Source organism: Carcharodon carcharias, chromosome 3 (assembly GCF_017639515.1).
Source record: "Carcharodon carcharias isolate sCarCar2 chromosome 3, sCarCar2.pri, whole genome shotgun sequence".
Lineage (NCBI taxonomy): Eukaryota > Metazoa > Chordata > Chondrichthyes > Lamniformes > Lamnidae > Carcharodon > Carcharodon carcharias.
The window spans coordinates 86,607,846-86,633,289 of NC_054469.1; positions in this window are offsets into that span (position 1 = coordinate 86,607,846).

A 25,444-nucleotide genomic window follows, 5' to 3' on the forward strand; every position below is an offset into this window, starting at 1 on the left:
TGCTGCAACCCTGGGCTGGAAGCACAGAGCATGGCTGTACTTTAGGTGTGGTGCCTGGCGTGATGAAACGGCAAGTGATGGTGTGGCAGGCAAATGAAAGCTCGCCCGTCATGGAAACATTGTGCTTCCTGGGAATGCGTAAGTAATGCGGTGGATTTGGGACAATATGGCATGAAAACCTGCCATCGTGGCTGGTGGGTAAAATGTTGTTTACCCACCCACTACCCACTCAGTGCAAACCTAGGACGATTCTGCCCATTAAGTCTGTTTCTCTCTCCACAAATGCTGCCTGACCTGCTGAGTTTTTCCAGCACTTTCTGTTTTTATTTCAGATCTCCAGGATCTGCAATATTTTGCTTTTATTTCAGTACTGGAAACTGTCCAGGCCAAAGCAGACAGGACAAGGCACCTTACCACTTCATCACGCCAGACACCACATTTACAGCCATGCTCAGTGCTTCTAGACTAGGACTGCAGCAACGAAGACAGGGCCCCAAAAGGCAAGAAGGCTGCAGCCCTTGAGCACCTTTTGGCTGCTGTGGAGGCCCGCTGTGATGTCTTCTACCCTTAGTCTGGCTGCAGAAGGGGCAGCTACATTACCACTCTGGCTTGTTGGCGGCAGCAGTAGTGCTTCATTGGTACCACATCCACAAACATTCACTCCCTCCACCACTGACACACAGTGGCAGCAGTGTGTACCATTTACAAGATGCACTGCAGGAATTCGCTAAGGCTCCTTTGACAGCACCTTCCAAATCCACAACCACTACTGTCTAGAAGGACAAGGGCAGCAGATAAATGGGAACACCACCACCTGGAAGTTCCCCTCCAAGTCACTCACAATCCTGACTTGGAAATATATCGCCATTCCTTCACTGTCACTGGGCCAAAATCCTGGAACTCCCTTCCTAACAGCACTGTGGGTGTATCTACACGACATGGAATGCAATGGTTCAAGAAGGCAGCTCACCACCACCTTCTCAAGGACAATAAATGCTGGCCCAGCCAGCGAAGCCCACATCCTATGAATGAATTAAAAAAAAAACAAGACTTCAAAAATGCTCTGAAGTCACAGCACAAGCCTGTTCGTTTTAAGATGCTTTAAGCAGCATACATTCCTTTGGCTGGATTTCCTGTCCATTAAGAATGAATAACAGGTGAATCTTGTCCAGGATAAGACCAGAGTGGATAATTTTAACTAAAATTGCCTTCAAAAAAATGTGTGGTGGTGAATCAGAGCTTGTTTTACACAGATCTATAAAATTAAGCAGATTTCATACTTTTTAGGTTTTCTTCTGCACCATTTGGAAAATCATAAGTGGATGCCTATATCATTCCATTCCACAGTATAGCACCCAGAACACTGAGCAAGTTATACTTGGTAAGATTACTTGTTTAGCAAGCCTCATGCCATGTTAATTTGCACTCCCGTCCACCTCCACATCATACCCATTAGATTCTGGTCATAGTCTGCATTGCTTATAGTCCTGAAGTCTGGCAGTTAAAATAGGCCAGGTCTTAGATTTCTTCTTCTAAGTTCACCACCTGTTTCACCACCTCACACCTACCCTGTGCGGGCCCCGCTGTAACTCAAGTTCTACTTTGAGGTACACAAGACCAGTTCAGACCAGAACCAGTCATTTCTCAAGTTTTACTGGTTTTCCCTTCTTTCAGGCGGAGGGTGTGTTATTAAAACATTACCCATCAATTGTTCACTGTCATAGTACACTCGTCACACCATGAAAAAAGAACCACCCAGATTAGACCAATGATGAATGTTTGATCTCAAAATGCTGCAAATACAATTTGAAAATTCTTGCCAATGATAAGGGCCCAGCACTTCGATTATCACAAACCAAGTGGATTCTTTTCAGATGTTAAATCGATGGTTGTCTTGAACAAATGCCAGTGAAGAATTGAATTGTCAGCTGAGTGTCAGAAACTGTAGCCAGACCTTTACAAATAATCAACGTCTACAGACTCTGAAAGCATAAGTTACATATGTGGATCTTGAGATTTTTCCTGCAGGAAATATTATTGACTAGATGCTCTCCAAAAGTGGCTGCAGTGTCTTATGTATTCTGATAGTAGGGGTGCAAAGAAAAATTGCAGTGTTTTAAATGTGATGTAGAAATGGAAAATGCTGGAATTTCACTGCTATGGGTTTCCGGCATTTTCTATTCTCACTACTTATTTCCACCAGTTTTAGACAAAGATTTGCTGCTCTTATAATTGTTCTGTTGTCGGGTGAGTGATCTTGTTGTTTGTTCAAAATGTTCAAATTGTTATCAGTATCTTGAATAATGGGAACAGTAGCATAGTGGCTATGTTACTGGAGTAGAACTTCAGAGGCCTGGACTAACGATTTAAGAATGGGAGTGTGCTTCCATCATTGCAACTAGGGAACTTAAATTCAATTAATTAATTGTGAGGAATGAAAAGCTAGTCTCAGATCGATAGATTTCTGGAGACAAATGACATTGAGGGATCTGGAGATAGCACAAGAAAGTGGCGTTGAGGTAGATGATCAACCATGATCAAATTGAATGGTGGAACAGGTTTGATGGGCTGAATAGCCTACTCCTGTTCCTATGTTCCTAGTAATGGTGAGCATGAAGCTACTGAATTGTCATCAAAACACATCTGGTTCACTGATGTCCTTCAGGGAAATCTGCTGCCCTTGCCCCATCTGGCCCACATGTGTCTGTCTCCACACCCACAGTAATGTGGTTGACTCGTAACTGCCCTCTGAAATGGCCTAGTAAGCCACGCAGTTGTATCAACCCACTATGAAGAAGTCAAATGAGAATAGAACTGAATGGGCTACTTGGCATCAACTTAGGTTCAGTTATGATAAAGGCGTTCCCAACTTAGTCAACTATGCAAAGTCCTTCTCACCACCATCTGGGGATTGTGCCAAAATTGGGAGAGTTGGATCACAGATTAGTCAAGGAATAGCCTGATATAGTCATACTGACAGAATCAGATGTGTCAGCCAATGTCCCAGACTCCTCTATCACCATCCCTGAGTATGTCTTGTCCCACCAGCAGGACAGACCCACCAGAGGTGGTGGCACAGTGGTATACAGTAGAGAGGAAATGGATCTCAGATTCCTCAAGATTTACCCTGAACCTCATGAAGTTAATGTCATCAAGTCAACAATTTGGAAAAATAAATGTTTTATTCATGGGCTGTGAGCTTCATGGTACACTTACCTTGAAAGGTGAAGACAGACACCCTGTGGGCAGAACACTTTCAGGAAGTCCTCAACCTATTCCGACCAACCCTACCCATGTTTACCAAATCCCCAAAAAAGGCAACTTCATCGAATATGACAATTGGAGGGGAGTCACTTTCCTATCAATATCAGGTAAAATCTACTGCCAAATGATCATTAATCGCATTCAAGACATAGTGAATGGTGAACTTTAAGAGGAACAGGCAGGCTTCAAACCAAAACGCTCTTGCACTGAGCAGGTTTTTACACAATGGCGGATTGTTGAGATCTGCCAAGTGTTCTTGTATCACCTGGACATCAGCTTTATTGACTTCACCAAGGCCTTTGATAGCTTACATTGGCCTTCACTCTGGAAAATTTTCTCTTCATATGGCATCCCATCAAGGATTGTTACAGCATTTGAGAAGATCTAGGAGAATTCCAGATGCTGTGTCAGGACAGAGGATGTTTTTGTTTATTCTTTCATGGGATGTGGGTGTCACTGTCTAGGCTAACATTTATTGCCCATCCCTTGAGAAATTGGTTGTGAGCTGCCTTCTTGAACTGCTGCCTTCTTGAACGGGTGTAGGAACACCCACGGTGCAGTTAGGAAGGGAGTTCCAGGATTCTGACCCAGTGACAGTAAAGGAACGGCGCTATATTACCAAGTCAGGATGGTGAGTAGCTTGGAGGGGAAGTTGCAGTGGCGGTGTTACCATTCATCTTCTGCCCTTGTCCTTTAGGGTGGTAGAGGTCATGGGTTTGGAAGGTGCTGTCGACGAAGCCTTGGTAAGTTTCTGCATCTTGTAGATGGTACACAATGCTGCCACTGTGCATCAGTGGTGGAGGGAGTGAATGTTGAAAATGGTAGATGGGTGCCAATCAAACAGGCTGCTTTGTCCTGGATGGTGTCGAGCTTCTTGAGTGTTGTAGGAGCTGCACTCATCTAGGCAAGTGGAGTGTATTCCATCATAATCCTGACTTGTGTCGTAAATATGGTGGACAGTCTTTGGGGAGCCATTAGGTGAGTTACTCACCACAGAATTCTCAGCGTCTGACCTGCTCTTGTCACCACAGTATTTATATGGCTCATCCTGTTCAGTTTCTGGTCAATGGTAACCCTCAGGATGTTGATGGCAGTGGATTCAGTGATGGTAATGCCATTGAATGACAAGGGGAGATTGTCATTGCCTGGCACTTGCGTGGTGTGAATATTATTTGCCACTTATCAGTTCAAGCTTGAATATTGTCCAGGTCTTGCTGCATATGGACTGTTTCACTATCTGAGTGGTCGCGTGTGGTGCTGAACATTGTATGCTGATGATTGCATATTGCCACTTCTGACCTTATGATGGAGGGAAGGTCATTGACAAAGCAGCTGAAGAAGTTTGGGCCTAGGACGCTACTCTGAGGAACTCCTGCCATGATGTCCTGGAACTGAGGTGATTGACCTCCAACAACCACAACCATCTTCCTTTGTGCTAGGTATGACTCCAATAAGTGGACAGTTCCCCCCTTATTCCCATTGACTCCAGTTTTGCTAGGGCTCCTTGATGGCACAGTCGATCAAATGCTGCCTTGATGTCAAGGGCAGTTACTCTCACCTCACTTCTGGAGTTCTGCTCTTTTGTCCATATTTGGACCAAAGCTATAATGAGATCTGGGGCTGACTGGCCCTGGCAGAACCTGAACAGAGTATCAGCAAGCAGGATGTTGCTGAGTAAGTGCCACTTGAAAACTCACTTTTCCTTTTAGTTCCTCTCTGCACTCCTCTGGCCTGCTGCAGAGGCTCCTCCTCACTTCTTTACCCTATATCAGAGTAGCCCTTTCCCATCTCGGGTCCCAGAGCTTCCAGCGGCTTGTGCAGCAAGTGACCTCCGCCAGCCCCTACTGCTCAGACGAAGCCACCAGCCTGGCACCCCTTTCAAGATTTCAAACCTCTTATTAGTGGGAAATACAGGTCTTTCAACACCAGCAATGGCAACTCTATGCCACTCATTGTGTAGCCAAGCGTGAGTGCCCAATTTTTATGAGTTAACCAGTGCCTCCATTAAGTCTGACGGCTTTACACCGTCCGGACTGATGCCAGTTCAACCTGACGTGTTCCAGACATGTTGATGGCATAGTGGTATTGTCGCTGGGCTAATGATTCAGAAACCCAGGGTAATGCTTTAGGGACCCAAGTTCAAATCCCGCCACAGCAGATGGTGGAATTTGAATTCAATAAAAGATGCAATTAAAAGTCTAATGATTACTATGAAACCATTGTAGATTGTTATAAAAACCCATCTGGTTCATTACTGCCCTTCAGGGAAGGAAATCTGTTGTCCTTATCTGGTCTGGCCCACATATGACTCCAGGCCCACAGCAATGTGGTTCACTCTTAAATGCCCTCTGAAATGGCTGAGCAAGCTACTCAGTTGTAACAAACCGCTACCAGGTAACAAAAAGGAACAAAACCGGACGAACCACCCAGCATCAACCAAGGCAATGGAAACGACAACGGTAATCGCAGCCCTGTCGACCCTGCAAAAAGTCCTCCTTGCTAACATCTGGGGTCTAGTGCCAAAATTGGGAGAGCTGTCTCACAGACTAGTCAAGCAACAGCGTGACATGGTCATCCTCACGGAATCATACTTTACAGATAATGTCTCAGACTTCACCATCACCAATCCTGGGTATGTCCTATCCCACCGGCAGGACAGGCTGAGCAGAAGTGGCGGCACAGTTGTATACAGTTGGGGGGGAGTTGCCCTGGGAGTCCTCAACATCAACTCTGGGCCCCATGAAGTCTCATGACATCAAGTCAAACATGGGCAAGGAAACCTCCTGCTGATTACCATGTACCACCCTCCCTCAGCTGAATCAGTGCTCCTCCATGTTGAACACCACTTGAAGGAAGCACTGAGGGTGGCAAGGTCGTAGAATGTACTTTGGGTGGGAGACTCCAATGTCCATATATCACAACTGACCGAGCTTGTTGAGTCCTAAATGACGTAGCTGCTAGACTGAGTCTGCGCAGGTAGTGAGGGAACCAACAGGAGGGAAAAACATACTTTATCTCATCCTCATCAACCTGCCTGCCACAGGTGCATCTGTCTATGACAGTATCATAGGAGTGACCACCACACAGTCATTGTGGAGACGAAGTCACACCTTCACATTGCTGATACCCTACATTGTGTTGTGTGGCACTACCACCGTGCTAAATGGGATAGATTTCAAACAGATCTAGAAATTCAAGATTGGGCATCAGTGAGGCGCTGTGGGCCATCAACAACAGGAGGATTGCACTCAAACACAATCTGTAACCTCATGGCCCGGCATATCCCCCACTCTACCATTATCATGAAGATAGGGTATCAATTCTTGTTCAATGAAGAGTGCAGGAGGGCATGCCAGGAGCAGCACCCGACATACCTAAAAATGAGGTGTCCACCTGATGAAAGAATAACAAAGGACTTCTTGCGTGCCAAACAGCATAAGCAGTAGTGATAGATAGAGCTAAGCGATCCCACAACCAACGGATCAGATCTAAGCTCTGCAATCCTGCCACATCCAGTCGTGAATGGTGGTGGACAATTAAACAACTCACTGGAGGAGGAGGCTCCATAAATATCCCCATCCTCAATGATGCGGGAGTCCAGCACATCAGTTGCAAAGATAAGGCTGAAGCATTTGCAACAATCTTTAGCCAGAAGTACCGAGTGAATGATCCACTCAGAGTGGAGGTCCCCAGCAGCACAAATGTCAGTCTTCAGCCAATTCGCTTCCTTCCATATATCAAGAAACAGCAAGAAGGCACTGGATACTGCAAAGGCTATGGGCTGTGACAAGATTCCAACATTAGTACTGAAGTCTTGTGCTCCAGAACTTACCGCGCCCCTAGCCAACTGTTCCAATACAGCTACAACACTGGCATCTACCCGGCTATGTGGAAAATTACCCACATATGTCCTGTACACAAAAAGCAGGACAAGTCCAACCCAGCCAATTACCGCCCCATCAGTCTTCCCTTGATCATCAGTAAAGTAATGGAAGGGGTCATCATCAGTGCTATCAAGCGGCACTTATATAGCAATAACCTGTTCACTGATCACCAGTTTGATTTTCGCCAGGGCCACTCAGCTCCTGACTGCACTACAGCCTTGGTTCAAACATGGACAAAAGAGCTGAGCTCCCAAGGTGAGGCGAGAGTGACTGCCCTTGACATCAAGGCAGTATTTGACCGAGTGTGGTATCAAGGAGCCGTAGCAAAACTGGAGTCAATGGGAATCAGGGGGAAAACTCTCTGCTGGTTAGAGTCAGACCTAGCACAAAGGAAGATGGTTGTGGTTGTTGGAGGTCAATCACCTCAGTTCCAGGACATCACTGCAGGAATTCCTTAGCGTATTGTCCTAGGCCCAACCATCTTCAGCTGCTTCATCAATGACCTTCCTTCCATCATAAGGTCAGAAGTGGGGATGTTTGCTGATGATTGCACAATGTTCAGCACCATTCGCGACTCCTTAGATACTGATGCAGTCCATGTCTAAATGCAGCAAGACCTGAACTATATTCAGGCTTGGGCTGACAAGTGGCAAGTAACATTCGTGCCACACAAGTGTCAGGCAATGACCATCTCCAAAAAGAGAGAATCCAACCATCACCCTTGATGTGCAATGGTGTTACCATCATTGAATCCCCCACTATCAACATCCTGGGGGTTACCATTGACCAGAGATTGAATTGGATTAGCCATATAAATATTGTGGCTACAACAGCAGGTCAGAGGCTAGGAATCGTGCAACGAGTAACCTACCCAAAGATTGTCCACCATCTACAAGGCACAAGTCAGGAGTGTGATAGAATACTCCCCACTTGCGTGTATGAATGCAGCTCCCACAACACTGAAGAAACTGGACACCGTCCAGGTCAAAGCAGCTCATTTGATTGGCACCACATCCATAAACAGTCACTCCCTTCACCACCGATGCACAGCAGCAGAAGTGTGTACCATCTACAAGATGCATTGCAGGAATTCACAAAGGCTCCTTAGACAGCACCTTCCAAACCACTACTGTCTAGAAGGACAAGGGCAGCAGATAGATGGGAACAGCACCACCTGGGAGTTCTGCCCCAAGCCACTCACCATCTTGACTTGGAAATATATCGCTGTTCCTTCACTGTCCCTGGATCAAAATCCTGAAACTCCCTCCCTAACTGCACCATGGGTGTACCTAGAACACATGGACTGCAGCGGTTCAAGAAGGCAGCTCACCACCACCTTCTCAAGGGCAACTCGGGATGGGCAATAAATGGTGGCCCAGCCAGCGAAGCCCACATCCCGTAAGTGAATAGGAAAAAACAGTTTCCTTCCTGTGCTTGCCGATCCCAAACAGGGCCAATGAAGCCTTTTATTTGGTTCTACAAGTACTTTAACAGCCACTTCATTGGTGGCGGGGAGGGTTCCAGACACCTTTTTCTGGTCCTCCCACTTAAAATTGCTTTGCATTCTGGAGGTGGCGGCACTTTCAAATTGCGTCCGCACCTGTTCCAGCGCCCCCAGCAATTGAAAATCTGACCCATGATCGTTGTCACAACTAATGTGACCAGAGCAAATTTTCCTAAAATGGCTGAAGATTGCTGGAAGCAGGGCAAGCTGGTGGGTCTTCCTCCTAACTTTTCCAGGTGGCAGCTCAAGAAAGATTAGGACAGTCACCTGGCTCTAGAGCTGCCGGCCCAATCGGAGGCCAACAACTCAGGAGCCTCAGCAGAGCCACCAGGAGTGGTGACCAGTGCTGAGGAAGACATGGGCCCTGCAGCCTACACCAGGTAGGCCAAAGGAAATTTTTAAAAACTTAAAAATTACATTGACGGAGGGGAAAATCCCTCTGTGCTAAGCATACGGGCCTCAGGGGCTGCATCCCCTGTGGCCCCTCTTTGAATGAAATATGTTTTCTCCCCCCACTGCCCCCGGGAACCTCTGGATCGCCACCTGCATTCAACTGGCGACCTCCCCACCGTTGGGGGATTCATTTTGGCAACTGTCTGCTCAGATGGTCCTTAATAGGACATTTCAATATTTAAATTTGTTTCCTGCCTCCTTGTCACAGGAAGCCTTTCAGAAGCCAGTCCTGCTCCTGGTAAGATTCCCCAACAGCCGTGACATGGTCGGGAAGCTGATCCAGCTCGGTTCCCCCCAATATTACCACCCCACCTGCCCAGTCGCCTGCCGTGATCCCGCCACATGCGAGCCAATGAAATTCTCCCCCTAGGAAGCAGCAGAATGGCAGGATATACCTGTTAAAAAAGGTGAATTGGATAAATTATCATTAAATTTAATTTAAATATTGGAACATGGAAAACTGGTGGAACTAAACTTGCATTTCATACACTGACAATGAATTCCAAACAAACTGAACTTTAAGTATTTTATACTTTGAACATATTCAGAATCCATAACCTTTAAGCATAAAAGCATTCTCCATTTTGTGCTATGTTTCGTTAATTTGCTTTAGCAATGCATTTTAATAATTTTGCACACTAATACCTGCAATACAAAATCTGCCTTGTGTAATTGTTTGCATTACACATTATGCATTACATTCTTATTAACTGTCAGAAGTCGAGGAAAAAATAGATGCAATTTAATGACCTTTTGATCTGTGTAGCACTCATTACTTTTACTAAGCTGTGTTTTTACATTGTGCTTCATAATGTGAAATTATATTTAAAAAAAACCTGTTCTTGTAAGACCTATTTAAATCAATCTCTTCTATTTAAAGGATATAACCATGGCATGAAGTTCCAAATAATACATGTGGAATTAACCATCTCTAGATTTTGAGTTTAACGGCATATTCATCCACTGCAGTTGTAACTTCAGCATAAATATCACAATTTATGGAAATTTTAATCAGGGTATCACAGTCTATATCAGACCTCAAACTGTGCAATAGAATAATGCATAATACTTAGCATAATTAATACTGCTGATGGTACTGGGAAATAATATTTTGGGGGCGGGGGAGGGTGGGTCTTCATTCTGTTCCACAGTTTTTTTTTTACATAGAATTTACAGCAAAGAATTGGCCATTTGGATCAATCGATCTATACCTGTGTTTATGCTCCATATTAGCCTCCCCTATTTACTTCATCTTGCCCTAATAACATATCCTTCAGTTCCTTTCTCTTTCATGTATTTTAGCAGATTCCCTTTAAGTCTATCTAAGGGGCATTATTTTGTAATTATGCAGGATTTTTCATTGTTCTATATTTATACTGGTTTGGCAGAAAAAAATAGAGAAAAAGATTGCATGTAAAATGTATCTTTTCAGAGCTCATTAAGAAGCCGGTTTAATGCTAATGACCCTATTGTGGTACGGAACTAGTAGCCTCTGAGGCTGAGTTCAAACCCTGCCATGGGAAATTCTGCAATGATTTTAATGAATCAAATCATTTGTGGGCAGAAAAAAATATCCATGGAAGCTGCTGAATTGTTGTAAAATCTCCACTGGGTGAGTGATATCCTTCAGAGAAACTGAATCAGCCACATCTGGCCTGGTCGATATGGCACTCCAATTCCAAGCTGCTCACTTTCAGTGCCCTCTGAAGTGGTCCAGCCAGACACTCTGTTGTGAAACCAATTGCTGGAAGAAAGCTTACCACCCATCATCTTAATGCAACTGGGAATTGCCAATAAATTTAACCTTGATAGCATCATCCAGGTCCTAAAAATAACATTAGAGCTCGTACATATACCAGGAGTAAATCCAGTGTGGACAAGCTCCATATTTTTTTTAAAAAACCTCCACTCACTTGTACCAGAAAATATGGAGCACTTACCAAAAAGTCAGTAAGATGATTGACCTCACCAAGTAGTAGGAAGGTGAATTAACTTACCAATTTAAATTGCACTTGAAACCAGCTGCATCTGAATGCAGTCTTCAAAAGATGATTCAACATCCTCTACAGACAGAAGCAGAACTGGAAATTGGACTTGATGGTGACTTATTGGGGAACGGATTTCCCCCCGCCCCCCACCCCCCCCAACCCAAACCTGGAGTTCAGCTGAATGAGAATCTCTCCAATCGGGAAGGTAAAGTTTTCAGTGTTGCAATAAGATCTGAATTTGAAACAACTATGAGAGTAACAAACAATAAAAGTGCGAAAATTTCACCACGCACCCTGGTCCCCAATCCCAAATGGAAAGAATTCTCACTGGCAATCTCAGTTTCTCTGTTCCAAAGAAAACACTAGCTTATCCAATCTTTCCTCATAGCTGAAATGCTCCAGTCCTGACAACACCATCCTAAATCTCCTTTGTACCCTCTCTAGTGTGATCACATCCTCCCTGTAATGCAGTAACAAAAACTTTATGCAGTTCTCTAGCTGTGGTCTAATAGTATTTTATATAGTTCAGCAAAACCTCTGTGCTCCTATACTCTAGGCCTTGGCCAATAAATGATAGCATTCTGTGTACCTTCTTAACCACATTATCTACATGTCCTGCTATCTTTAGGGGTTTGTGAGCATGCACTCCAAGGTCCCTCTGTTCCTCTACACTTCTCAGTGTTGTGTCACACATTGTTATTGCCTTGTCTTATTTGCCTTTTCCAAATATATTACTTTGCATTTCTATTGATTGCATTTTGTTTATTACTTTTCTTCCCATCTGACCAGTCCATTGGCAACTTCCTGCAGTTTACAGTTTTCTTCATGGCTAAGGTTAATATTACTTTAAACAAACTTTAGAGCAATTTTTCTTTCCGTAATTTTTATTTCCCAGGATGATTCTTATTTCCTCCATGTAGCAGAGATTTTGCCAGGGGCCATTATTTATTGTATGTGCAATATACTTGTGCTGTATGTTTTTACCTGTAACTTGCATGTTAATTATTTTTGGGGAAGTATTTCTAAATCTCTCTCAGTTAAGTTGAACCTATCGCTTTCTTTTACTGATAACTTTTTACCCTGTATGCTATCCCTAGGTTGTCATGGATATCCCCATTTGCCATTGTTAACATTCACTTCTGGCAAACATTTGTAGAATCTGACATGTGGACAGCTAATGTCCTGGTTTATCAACATGTTGAATGTCAGGATATGACAAAATGTTGCAACTGTTGTTGTCACAACATCTACGTTAAATGATATGTGTCATCTGACAACTCAGTACAAAAATAAACTGCATCTTCTGATACTTCTGAAATAAATAAGCAAATTGGATATAATTATCGGGCTCCTCTAATTTCATATTTCTAAGAATGCAAAGCAACAATTTATTTCTCTGCATCATTGGCATTAGAATTAAGTCTAATAGCCATGATTATGTGAAAATGTTAATAAGTTGTGACTATTACAAGACAGCACTCTGACATATATGATCCATAGAGTCCAGTCATTAATGATATCTAGGCTGGGAGAGGTGGGGTGAGGAATAGGAGGAAAATCTCCAGTATGGTGATCAATCACAGATATTGTGCAATCATATGTGCATTGGCATTATGCAAGTTAATTAACAATTTATATTATAAATTCAGCTTTCTTTTTCATGTCGCCATTCAATTGTTTGTTCCTGAATTAAATGATGCACATTGATTTGAATACTTTTGTAAGCCTTTGCTGTTATTCAGATCGCATAGTTGGCAGTTCCACTGCTGTCAGCTTTCCAACTACAGATTTTTTGTCATAGAATTCTATCATAGCAAATTCAATCGACATAAATTATAATTGGTAAATTTCACAAACTGTGGCAGCAGCATTTTTAAGACTAATTAAACCCAAGCTTTTATAATGACACCAGGCCTTTTTTGAAATGTATTCAACAAATCTAAGAGTCACTCTTTTTGATTCCCACCTGAAGTATTAAGACTCGCCTAGTCATCCCATCAGTTTGATGGGGAAGCAGAGTCTGCCTGGCCTGATAAGACTGCGTCTAATAAATCTCCATCACTTATTCTGACAGAACATAAATTCTACTTATTACTTTGGTAAGAAATTCTTTAACTGTGACCAGAAGATCATTTACTAAATAACAATTTATATCAAAATGTATTTTATTTAGCAGAAATATTTTAGAATTAATGATGTTGCAAATTTGTTGGGGAGCTTCTAGAATTTGTGGGTAAATTTCTGTTTGCCCTACGTTGGTACATACATTGCAACCGCAAGGTGAGTGGAACTGGGTAACAATTAGGATTTGGTCTTGAAGGTTTGATTAAAGTAGGGTAGCTCAACTAATTGAATGTGAAATTAAACCCCAAGGTTGGATAATTAGCTTCATCTAATGTGGTGGCCCATCTCAGAGGTGCAATTATCTTAGCAATTATTGAGCAAATATGTATACTGGTAAGTGATGAGGGGGCACTGTTGGAACTATTGCAGAAGAAAGTAGAATTTTGCAGGGAAATACCCGATGTAGTGGGCTAGACATTAGCCTTACATTGGTTTTGGCTGCGAATCCAACCTATCATGATGAGATGAAAGTCTCCTCTGCTTGCTGGCTGTAAGAATCCTATGCGGTCTCAATCTAGTTCCGAGTTGAATGAGAGCACAGCACAAAACTAATCTTAATGTAATACTCAAGGCCTTAGCATGGTTGGTGTAGGAAATGGGAAAAATAGGTGGAATTTAATGCCCTGCCACCTTGGAGTGGAGGCCATTTCATTGGGTAGGAAGGTGTGGGGTAGAGAACCCATTGCTGCCTTGTCTCACCACAATTGTTAAGGGTGCGAAGGTTAAGGTCTACCTTCCCAACCCTAGGCCAATTGGGGACCTTAACTAACCAATTAAGTGCTTAATTCCTCTGCTTTTTTAAGATTCTTTCATGGCATGTGGGCATCACTGGCAAGACTGCCATTTGTTGCCAATCCCTAATTGCTCTTAAACTGAGTGATTTGCTTGAGCCATTTCAGAGGGCAGTTAAGAATCAAGCACATTGCTGTGGGTGTGGAGTCACATGTAGGCCAAACCAGGTATGGACAGCAGATTTCCTTCCCTAATGGCATTGGTGAAGCTGGATGGGTTATTACAGCAATTGATGATAGTTTCATGGTCACCATCACTGAGACTAGCTTTCAACTCCAGATTTGTATTATTAATTGAATTTAAATTCTACCAGCTGCCATGGTGAATTTGAACCCATGTCTCCAGGGCGTTAGCCTGGACCTCTGAATTACTAAACAAAAGCAAAATTACCTGGAAAAACTCAGGTCTGACAGAATCGGCGGAGAAGAAAAGAGTTGATGTTTCGAGTCCCCATGACCCTTCAGCGTCGAGATTCCTAGAAATGGCTATAGCAGGGTTGCCACTGGCTTTCTAGCCAGTGAATGGGACTGCTGCAGCCATTAAATTCCATTCAATGTTCCACTGGTACAATACATGGTGCTCTTCTGAGATTTGGGTTTAGACTTGATTTAGGGACTTCTGGTCATGTTTTTTGTGACTTAGGAGAGCTTGATGCTGCACATGACGTTTGATGGTACTTTAAATGAGAAAAGTTTTTTATTCCTCAACTCAAAATCAAAATACTGCAGATGCTGAAAATCTGCTATAAAAAATAGAAAATCTGGAGTCACTCAGCAGGTCTGACAGCATTTGTGAAATATTTCAGGTCAATGACCCTTTTTCAGAACCATTAATCCGATATCCTGCATTTCACCAACACTAACTCATATCCCTCACCTTGATGAGCACAATTTTATATTTTATGAACTTCAACACTGGCATCTGCCTGGCAATGTGGAAAATTACCCACGTATGTCCTGTACACCAAAAGCAGGACAGTTTCAAACCAGGCAATTACTGCCCCATCAGCCTACTTACGATCATAAATAGTGTTATCAAGTGACACTTGCTTAGCAATAACCTGCTCACTGACTCTCAGTTTGGGTTTTGCCAGGGCCATGTAGGTCCTGACCCCGTTACAACCTTAGTTCATAAATGGGCAAAAGAGCTGAACTCCAGTGGTGAGGTGAGAATGATTGCCCTTGACATCAAGGCAGCATTTGACAGAGTGTGGCATCAAGGAGCCCAAGCAAAATAAGAGTTGATGGGAATCCAGTGAAAACTCTCTGCTGGTTGGAGTCATACCTAGCAAAATGGAAGATGGTTGTGGTTGTTGGAGGTCAATCATTCTCAGTTCCAGGACATCACTGCAGAGTTCCTCAAGGTAGTGTCCTAGGCCCAACCATCTTCAGCTGCTTCATCAGTAATCTTCCTTCCATAATAAGGTCAGAAGTGGAGATGTTCACTGATGATTACACAATATTAGCACCATGTCCTTGTCCAAATGCAACTAGACTTGCACAATATCCAGGCTTGGGCTGACAAGTGGCAAGTAAGATTCATGCCACACAAGTGCCAGGCAAAGACCGTCTCCAAAAAGAGAAAATCTAATCATCGCCCTTTGACATTCAATTGCATTACCTTCGATGAATCTCCCACTATCAACATCCTGGGGGTCACCATAGACCAGGTACTGAATTGGACTAGCCATGTAAATACTGTGGCTACAAGAGCAGGTCAGATGCTAGGAATTGTGCAGCAAGTAACTCACCTCCTAACTCCCCAGAGACTGTTCGTCGTCTACAAGGCACAAGTCAGGAGTGTGATGGAGTACTATCCACTTGCTTGGATGATTGCAGCTCCAACAACACTCAAGAAGCTCAACGTCATCCAGGACAAAGCAGCCTGCTTGATTGGTACCCCATGTGCAAACAGTTACTCCCTCAATCACTGATGCACAGTGGCAGCAGTGTGTATCATCCACAAGATGGACTGCAGGAACTCACCAAGGCTCGTTAGACAGCATCATCCAAACCCATGACTACACCATCTAGAAGGACAAGGGCCCACAAAGGAAAAAACAGTTTGGACCAGTACTGTTATTTCTCAGTTTTTACTGGTGTTCTATTTCAAGACCAGTTCAGTTCAGTATTTGTTTTCCCCAGTTCCTACTGTTTTTTCCCTCTGGGGCAGCAGACACATGGGAACACCACCAGCTGCAAGCTCTCCGTCAAGCCACACATCTTGTGACTTGGAAATATATCACCGCTCATTCATTGTCGCTGGGTCAAAATCCAGGAACTCCCTCCCTAACAGCACTGTGGGTGTACCTACACCATATGGACTGCAGTGGTTCAAGAAGGCAACATCTTTTAAGGGCAGGCAATAAATGCTGGCCTTGCCAGTGACGCTCACATCCCATGAACAAATAAAAAAAAACTAAGAATGCGTTTGCTGGCCATTCGAATGCCTTTATTTGTACCTTTGGTTTAATATTAAGAACTCCATTGTCAGTTCAAGCTAACAGTAACTCCAGCCTTGATGAAAGTAACTCACACCATAACAGTGCAACATTTTTCATTTCTCACATCAGCCATAATTGTGGCCAGCGGTTGAGATTGATCATTTTGGGCAATTTCCTTCCAATCAGGGATTTTTGTGCTTTGGACACATGCCCAAAGGTTCCTGGGCTTAAATTGTATAAATTCCCATGGCATGCAGAAATGCTGTAGCCATAGTCAGAGAAGACTTCCATCTTATTAGTTAGGCCTCAGCCTGATCCCAGATCCCAAAGCATAAAAGCAAAAGCAGAGTCTAGCCTTCTCAATCCATACTGAACTGTCTCAGTTCACCTTCTTGCTGCGTGGGATTACAACTCTCCTCACAACTTGCTCTCCTACCTATCTTTGTATTGTCAGCAAATTTGACGACAATCCAGTCAATCCCTTCATCCAAATCATTAATATAAATCGTAAATAGTTCAGACACCAGCACTGATCCCAGCGACACTCCACTAGTTACAGTTTGCCAACCTGAAAATAACCCATTTATCCTGACACTCTGTTTCTTGTTAGTTAGCCAATCCTCTATCCATTCTTAAGTTTCACCCTAACATCATGAGCTCTACCTTGTACAATAACTTTTTATATGGCAACTTATCAAATGCCTTTTGGAAATCTAAATGCACTATTCCTATTAGTTCCCTATTATCCACACTGCTTGTTACATTCTCAAAGAACTCTAATAAATTTGTCAAACACAATTTCCCACTTTTTTTTTTGCTCACTTTGGCTATTTTCTTCCTTCTTATATACTTGCAGAAGCTTTTACTGTCTACTTTTATACTTCTTGCTAATTGTCTTTAATATTTCTATTTCTCCTCTTAATTTTTTTTAGCCACCCTTTGCAGGTGTCAAAAATATTGCCAATATTCTGGCCTACTACAAATCTTTGCAGCACTCTACTTCTTTTCTTTCAACTAGGTAATGTCCTTAACTTCCTTAGTTAACCATGGATGGTGCAGCCCTGGCATAGGGTCTTCCTTTCTTGGTGGAATATATCTTTGCTGAGAGTAATGATATAGCCTCTTAAAAGTCTGCCATTGCTTCTCTACCATCTTACCTTTTAACCTATTTTCCCATTCCACTTTAGCCAACTCTGTCTTCATATTCTTGCAATTGCCTTTATTTAAGTTTAAGACACTAGATTCAGATACTAGTTTCTCTCCCTCAAATGGAATGTGAAATTCTATCATGTTATGATCATTGTTACCTAGAGGATCATTTATTATGAGGTGATTAATTATTCCTGTCTCATTACACACTACCAGGACAAAAATAACCTGTTCCTTGGTTGGTTCTGGAACATATTGTTCTAAGGAACTGTCCCAAATACACCCTATGAACACATCCTCCAAGCTACCTTTGCTAATTTGATTTGTCCAATCTATATGAAGATTAAAATCACCCATGATCATGTACCTTTCTTACAAGTCCTCTATATTTCTTGACTTAGACTATGTCCTATACTGTAGCTACTGTCAGGGGTCTAAAAACTACTCCAAACAGTGACTTCTTTCCTTTGCTATCTCTTGTCTCTACCCAAACGACTTCTACATTTTGATCCTCTGAACTGAGATCATTTCTCACTACAATTCTGATCTCATCCTTGATTAACAGAGCTACCCCAATCCCTTCTCCTTTCTTCCCGTCCTTCCAAAATGTCAATATCTTTGAATATTCAGGGCCCAGCCATGGTCACTTTGCAACAGTGGGCTGCATTTTACATGGTCCTGCTGGGCATGTCTTTGGTGGATGGGAACATAAAACCACCCCGCCATCTTCCTACCCACCCCCGAGCTCTCCCCCAAAATGCGAGGGGAAGGGAGGGCATGGGTGGGTGTCAAAATCGGCAGCTCACCTGCCATATTTGAATAAATAATCAAGGGACAACTGAGCTTGATAACAAGCCAATTGACCCTGATAATACACTGCCTACACCATAAAATAGTTGGTGTGGGCAGTCGGATGGGAGCGGGTAGGTCATTTTTATCAACAAATCTTTTCAAAGGGTGGGAAGGAAGGAGCCTACTATCTTCGGGCAGTTACCTTTGCAGTTCAGGGGGCGGATATCCTAAGATAAAACTCCTCCTTTTCTTCCTATGCACCTGCTCCATTAAACACCCTTCCGACCACACCCCTTCCTAATCTGCCCAAACCATCCCTACCAAAGACCCGTGATTTACCTGGCTCCAGAATCCATGGTGCTTCTTCTTGTTCCTGGATGCAGTCCTGGCAGCACTCACTAATGCACTTAGTGCTGTTAATCCGATTGGCCAACAGCTCCCGAGGGTGGGACTTTTTCCCCAGTAAGAGGTAGAAGTTCTGCACTGCCCCAATTTAGCCCACCTGCAGCAGGTTACAGCTGCAGGCTGGACTGGTGTGGTATGGTCGGCCCCACACTAACTTTGTTTTCGGGGTGGGTTGGGGGGCTGGGGGCGGTGGTGGTGCAAGCTGTCCCACACCAACCACCACCCCCAGCCCTGTAATATTCTATCCCATGTCTTTGTAATGGCAATCATATCATATTCATTTATTTATATTTGCGCTACCTTCATCCATCTTGTTATGATTGCTGTGTGCATTAAGATAAAGAGCCTTTAATTCTGCCTTTTTGACCATTTTTCCTAACTCTGACCATATTTGCTGGTGGTGCATTCTTTTGTTTGTACTCTCCATCCCTCCCTGGCATACTTTGGATATCATTACCTGCATCTATTGCCTTGTCCTTTCTCCTTAACTTTCCAAATCACCCCTCATCTGAACCGTCTCTTCCTGCTATTGAGCTTAACTCCCTCTCTACAGCCCTAGTTATACAATTCACCAGTACACCGGTCCCAGTGTGTATCAGATTAAGGCCATCACAACAGTCCAGATCCCTCTTTTTCCAGTACTGGTGCCAGTGCTCCACGAATAAAAACTTATTTCTCGCACACTATTCTCTGAGAAGTGCATTCTCTGATCTTAAGTACCCCCCCGTGCCAATTTGCTCCTGGTTCAGATATTATTCCAGAGATTATTACCTTCGTGGTCCTGCTTTTAATTTAGTCCCTAGCCACTCGTACTCCCTTAGCAGAACCTCTTTTTTAGTCCTGCCCATGTCGTTGGTGCCCACATTAACCATGACAGCTGGATCCTTCCCCTCCCACTCTAAGTTCTCCCCAGCTCTGAGGAAATGTCCTTAACTTTGGCAGAAGACAGGCAACACGGGCTTTGGGACTCTCACTGTCTACCGCAGAGAACAGTATTTATCCCCCTATCCATACTGTCACCTACTACAACTACGTTCCTTTTTGCTCCCTGTTTCGTCGTCTGTTCAGGGTCTAGATGGGGCTTTTTGCGGCTTGCCTATTCTCCCATAAAAAGATGGTCGAGACTGTAATTTGTTAAAACCATTACTCTTTATTTACAGCGATTATGTACATATTGGGAACTCTGAACGGGATTGGAACTTCTCCTCCAGATCTCTTTTAACCAATCATGTGATGTTACATCATCATTACATCAGAATCATGTGCTTCTGATGTTAACCCTTTACTCTGGACCCTTCACTTGAATGGTCCCCTGCACCACGTTACCTGTGGTCAGTTTGCTCATCCTCCCTGCAGTCCCTCTCTCATCCACACAAACTACAAGAACATAAAACCTGTTGAAGAATTGCAAGGGCTGAGGCGCCTCCAATGCTATCTTTTGGGCCCCCATATCTGCCTCTCTTACATTCACACCCTCCTGTCACTGACTATGGACCAGATCTGAAGGACTTAGTTTGAGGGGTGTGAATGCCTCCTGGAATAAAGTGTCCAGGTAACTTTCCCCCTCCCAGATGCATCGCAGTGCCCTAAGTTTGGAATTCAGCTCATCAACTCTGAGCCAAAGTTCCTTGAGCTGTTTTAATCACAATAAGAAGTTATGGTGAAAGAATTAGTCCAGGCTGGTCTTTTGGTTCAAGCTGGTTTATTTTCAAGACAACTCCTCAGTGCTACTGACTTCCAAGTAGCTTCCACACAGTGTTCCAGCTGTATCATTTTATTCCATTTAGTTGGGATAATCAATACCCATCACCTGTTTAACTAGCAATTGTCTTTAACAAAATGATTGCCACATTGACAAGCTGCAGACACTTACTGCAGGTGTGGTTGTCGTGGATCACTTGTGTCCACCAGCTCCCATATATTACAGTTACTGGGGTACATATTTCTACAAGATTAGTCTGAGTATGCATTTTGTATTTTTAAAAATCTTGACACCTAACAGGCAGATCACAATGCAATACCAGGTTTGCAAATCTGTATATCTGGCACAGCATGGTGACACCAGTCTGTACATGTTGATCTATCACAGGATAATGTAAATGGATTGCTCGTGACAGATCACCTAGGTGATATCCTGGAACAAGATTATGCAGCATGCCATTACATGTAATTAGATTTTGAGTATGCACAACGGTTTCATGTGGTGCATGTGCAATAGATACACATGGGTGTTTTGATGCTTCTTCATGGGAATGCCACTTTCAAAAACAGACTGGCCAAATTAGGGCAGAGAAGGGGAACTCTCTTAATTAGCCTTCATGTCCTTAGCCTGTTGCTTTCACTGCAACTGAATGCAGCTGAAATCTACGCTATATACGGTTTACATCCATTCACTGCACTAATGGTATCATTAATAAACCTTACAATAATATCCCTCACTATAAGTTTTTACATGTGTTTCCACGTCTTCCAAATTGAGGAGTAAATTGCTAATTAAGTATCAAAGCATGTGGCTACATACTGCATGTGAGCTATTGTGAAAATGAAAACTAGAACTTGTACCTTCAACATGTAAAAATGTTTAAAGAAAAATAACTATATTCCGATACAAAATTGTAATTAGTACTACAGTTGCAATATTAATTATATTCACCAGGATTGTTATGATATTTATCCTTTCAATTAGTTATTTTTGAGACACTGCAATATTCAAAGAGACATTGAGGATGAAGCATCAAAATATATTTGTATTGAAAATGAGTGAGAAGTTGAAATATGGTTAAATGAAAATGTTCAGAATAAAACTGAATGATAAAGATAAAGGTTTGGTGTTAAAGTATTCAGTGAGTTTTATGAAGAAAGCCAAATACCATACCCATTTCATTTTGCGTTTGTGTACAGGAGTTTTTTTTCACATTTTTGGTATTGATTGATAATTTTAGGTAAGGGCAACTTTGTCAAGCAACTGGGTCATATGGGAGATATCCAATAAGAGAACACAGGGGATGGAACCAGTATTGAATGGACAAAGTAAGTGAAACAGAGGCCCCAAATTATACTCTCATCAGGAGCAGCTGGTATTTTTTAAGATTTACTTTGGTAAATGTTTATTATAGTGTAACATAGTGAGACAGTAATGATGTGTAAGCCTTTTGAAAGTTGTCACTTGGTAATTCAGAACTTGAGTATTTCTGAAAAAAGAGATATGCTGTTGAAGTATTTCATCTTGAAGCACCTCAACCAGAGTCGACTTGCCAACCAATCATGCAGTATAAATTGTTGATCCCTTTGAAGTTTGGCATTCTTGCATGTGTCCTGATGAGTCACAAAAGCTTCAATGGCATGTCAAATTTTTCAGAAATACTTTTGAAAGCTCTGTATCTGCATCAGGGGTACAAGTTATATAAAATGTATCAATATCATCAAGGCAAAGTGGTATAGCTTTAAGAGGTTGTTGACCCTAATTGCCATTAATGAGGAACAACTGCAAGGATAAAAGGCAGGGAAATTGTTCAGTTATGAAGAGGTTTTTTTTGTGGAAGGAAAGAATTGAAAGTGAGAAAAGTAATCTTTGTTGTATTTTTCATTGCTGCATATGAACACAGCTGCTGTGGGTAAATAAACCTGACTTGTTTTAAGTTGTAGTCTTCATGTCTAATTGACTACTAGAGTCTAGGTTTGCTTCAGCTGGTTACAATAGTAAAAATTGTTCTTTAGAATTCCAATTTTGATCTCAGTAATTAAAGCAGATCGATAAACTAAAGAAGCCCCAAATATTTATTATGGTTGTTACAGTGCTATTTCACGTGCATTTAAAGTGCTGGGTTACTTTTACATTTTCAACAATTGGAACTACAGTGGCATGGGTCAAATAATGTAAATTGGAATATTGGATCAAAAACACAGAATTTCACTGGGTTATGAATCAAAGAATTAGAATTTTATCCAGGAAAGGACAAAGTGCACTATAGGAGTTAACTCTGTGACTTTTCCATCAACATTTTGTTTACAAAATATGTTTATTTGTATTTATGTTGTTTATTTTGTTTACCCCAATTTTCTTCCTTTGTTTCTTCAAAACCTTTCTGTCATCTTTCTGTTGGCACAAGTTGCATTAGTGCAAGAGGTTCTCCAGCAGGGTGGCCAAACATCTGATTTTGTACCGGACAGTCTGGATTTCAGCATATCTGGCCCTGCTACAGTATTTTGAAGCTTACATTATTCGCAATGCCTTGGCCCAGCCTAAAGGATTTACAGGCACTTGCAGACACATCTAGAGGTCATTTAATAATGAATTACATCATTATCAACCAATTGCAGGACAATTCCAATGGCCACCCTGTCAGCCAAATTGGTTAAGTGTTGGTCATGATCTTTTCCAGGACAGTAAGTGAGCCCATGATAAAAGGTCCCATCGGGCCTGTCCTAAATCCTTATGACAGTGCCCTCAACATTACACAATGGCTTCCCAACCTCATTGGCTAATACCAATGTCGGTCATTTGAAATAATTTCCAGGTCTGTATTATACTATATATTGTTTGGTTATTATACAACATATATTAATTATTAGTACAGTTATTAATAGTAATTACTTAATCTTAATCAATAAAGTGATTAATGAAATTGCAGCAGTGTACCATGCTGTACTCATTTTAATAGCATCAACCTTAAGCTCGTAGTTATTTTTGCATATGTGCATGTGCAAGAGTTGGTGGGCCACGGGGTATGGTCTGTGTCTGGTATTCCTGGCCTTCGCCAGTGGTCACTCTGATCTCCAGTAACTCAACCAAGTGGTTGTTTTTTGTGTGCGCATAGACTGAGTGTAGACATGTTATTGAACTTTGGAGTATATCACAGTGAAACCTGACCTTGTTCTTAATCTGATGTCTATGTGATACTACTTTTGGTAACAATTACTGGATAGCAATCACAAGTGTGTATCCTGGATGATTCCTCTCCTCTCTTACCTCAAGTGTAACACTCAAAGTACCCTGGTTGGTATCAGCTTTTTAAGTACAGAGCAGGGATCCAACATTGGACCTCATGGACTGAAATATTTAGTGCTACGTCTCTGTGTTGAGGGGAATTTCATACACTGTGATATCTGTTCGCACAGGACATCTGCATTGTAGTTTTCACATTAAAAATGTATGTGTCTTTGTGTAAGCTATCCAATATCTGATTAGACTAACCAAATTTACATAAAGAGACAATCACACTAAATGTGGGTTTCATACAAGATTAAATGTTTACACTGCTTATTCCATGAAACATTGATCACACAAAGCAAATGTTTACACTAAAAGCAAATCTTCGGTGGCTCTGATCTATTTATTCTCTTGAATTAGTTTTGCTGCAGCCATTCTTATTTTACGCAAGCTTTTTTGCTTGTTGTGTCTGATCATTGAGAGTAGGATCTCGTTGTACTCATACCTGTGAAGCTTGATAGCTCCTTGTATTGTTCAGCTGTTATTGTTAAGCCTTATATCTTTCCATAGTTGACTTATCAACTAAAAAAACTCAAGCATTGTGTATAGGCAAACAGATAGGCCTAAGAACAGGTGAGAAGATTTTCTTCATTTAACTGGCAATTTGTGTGTGAGATTGAAATTCTCCATTTGCTTCCATGCTGTCAGTCTATTTCACCAAACAGTTCACAATGTGTTCACTCACATTGACCGGTTTGGTATCATGCTTGGTTTCGTTGCTTATGTGGATGTTACCATCATCCTCATAAAATCTATTTGCATTTCTCCATTGTATAGGCTACCAGAACATACTGGGCAGAATATTGCCCTTGATGGGCGGGTGGGTCCGACTGACTCGGCGGTGGTTGGGCAGACGAACGGCGCTGCTGAAATTGGCCCCACTGCCATTTTAAGTAGGTGGGCCAAATAAGTCCCACCCAGCGTGTCGCCTGTCACCCAACGGGAAGCGCTGTGTGCTTCCTGTGTGTGCAGGGGCTGATTCCCCAACTGCCAGAGTGTGCTCTTTTGCGCATGTGCGCGAAAGAGCGTACATCTCCCTGAGGCAAAGTGCTGCCTCAGGGACATCGCTGAAACTCTGTGAAACTCTAAAAATAGAAAAATTTAAAAATCATTAACATGTCCCCCTCATGTGAAAATGTCACATGCGATGAGACATGTTAGTGAAGAACACAAACACTTTATTAAAAGTATTTAAACCCGATATCAAACCTCAGCCCACCACTGGATGAAATTTGTAAAAATCACTTACCCACCTGCCCGTAACGCTCATGCGCCAACCTGAAGTTCGCACGGGCCCCTCAAAATCCTGGTCAATTGGAGAGTTAATGGCCTTAACAAGGCCTTTAATTAATGGCGGGCACGCATCCCTCTGCATAGTGCACCCACTGACCGAAATATTGCGATGCCGTGCGCTGATGTCACTGCACAATATTTTAAATGCTAGCATGCGGATTCCGCTAGCTGCACGCCAGCCAGAAGATTCTGCCCAATGAGTCTGATAATAAAGATGATTTTTTCAATTGTTATTGAGCTAATATCCAACAAAAATGCATGTTTTATAACTGCAAGAGCCAATTTTTTGACATTTATCCTGATTAAGTGGTTTGTTGCTTGCTTGAAAAACAATAAGGAATCATTATTATAGGTGCATCATGA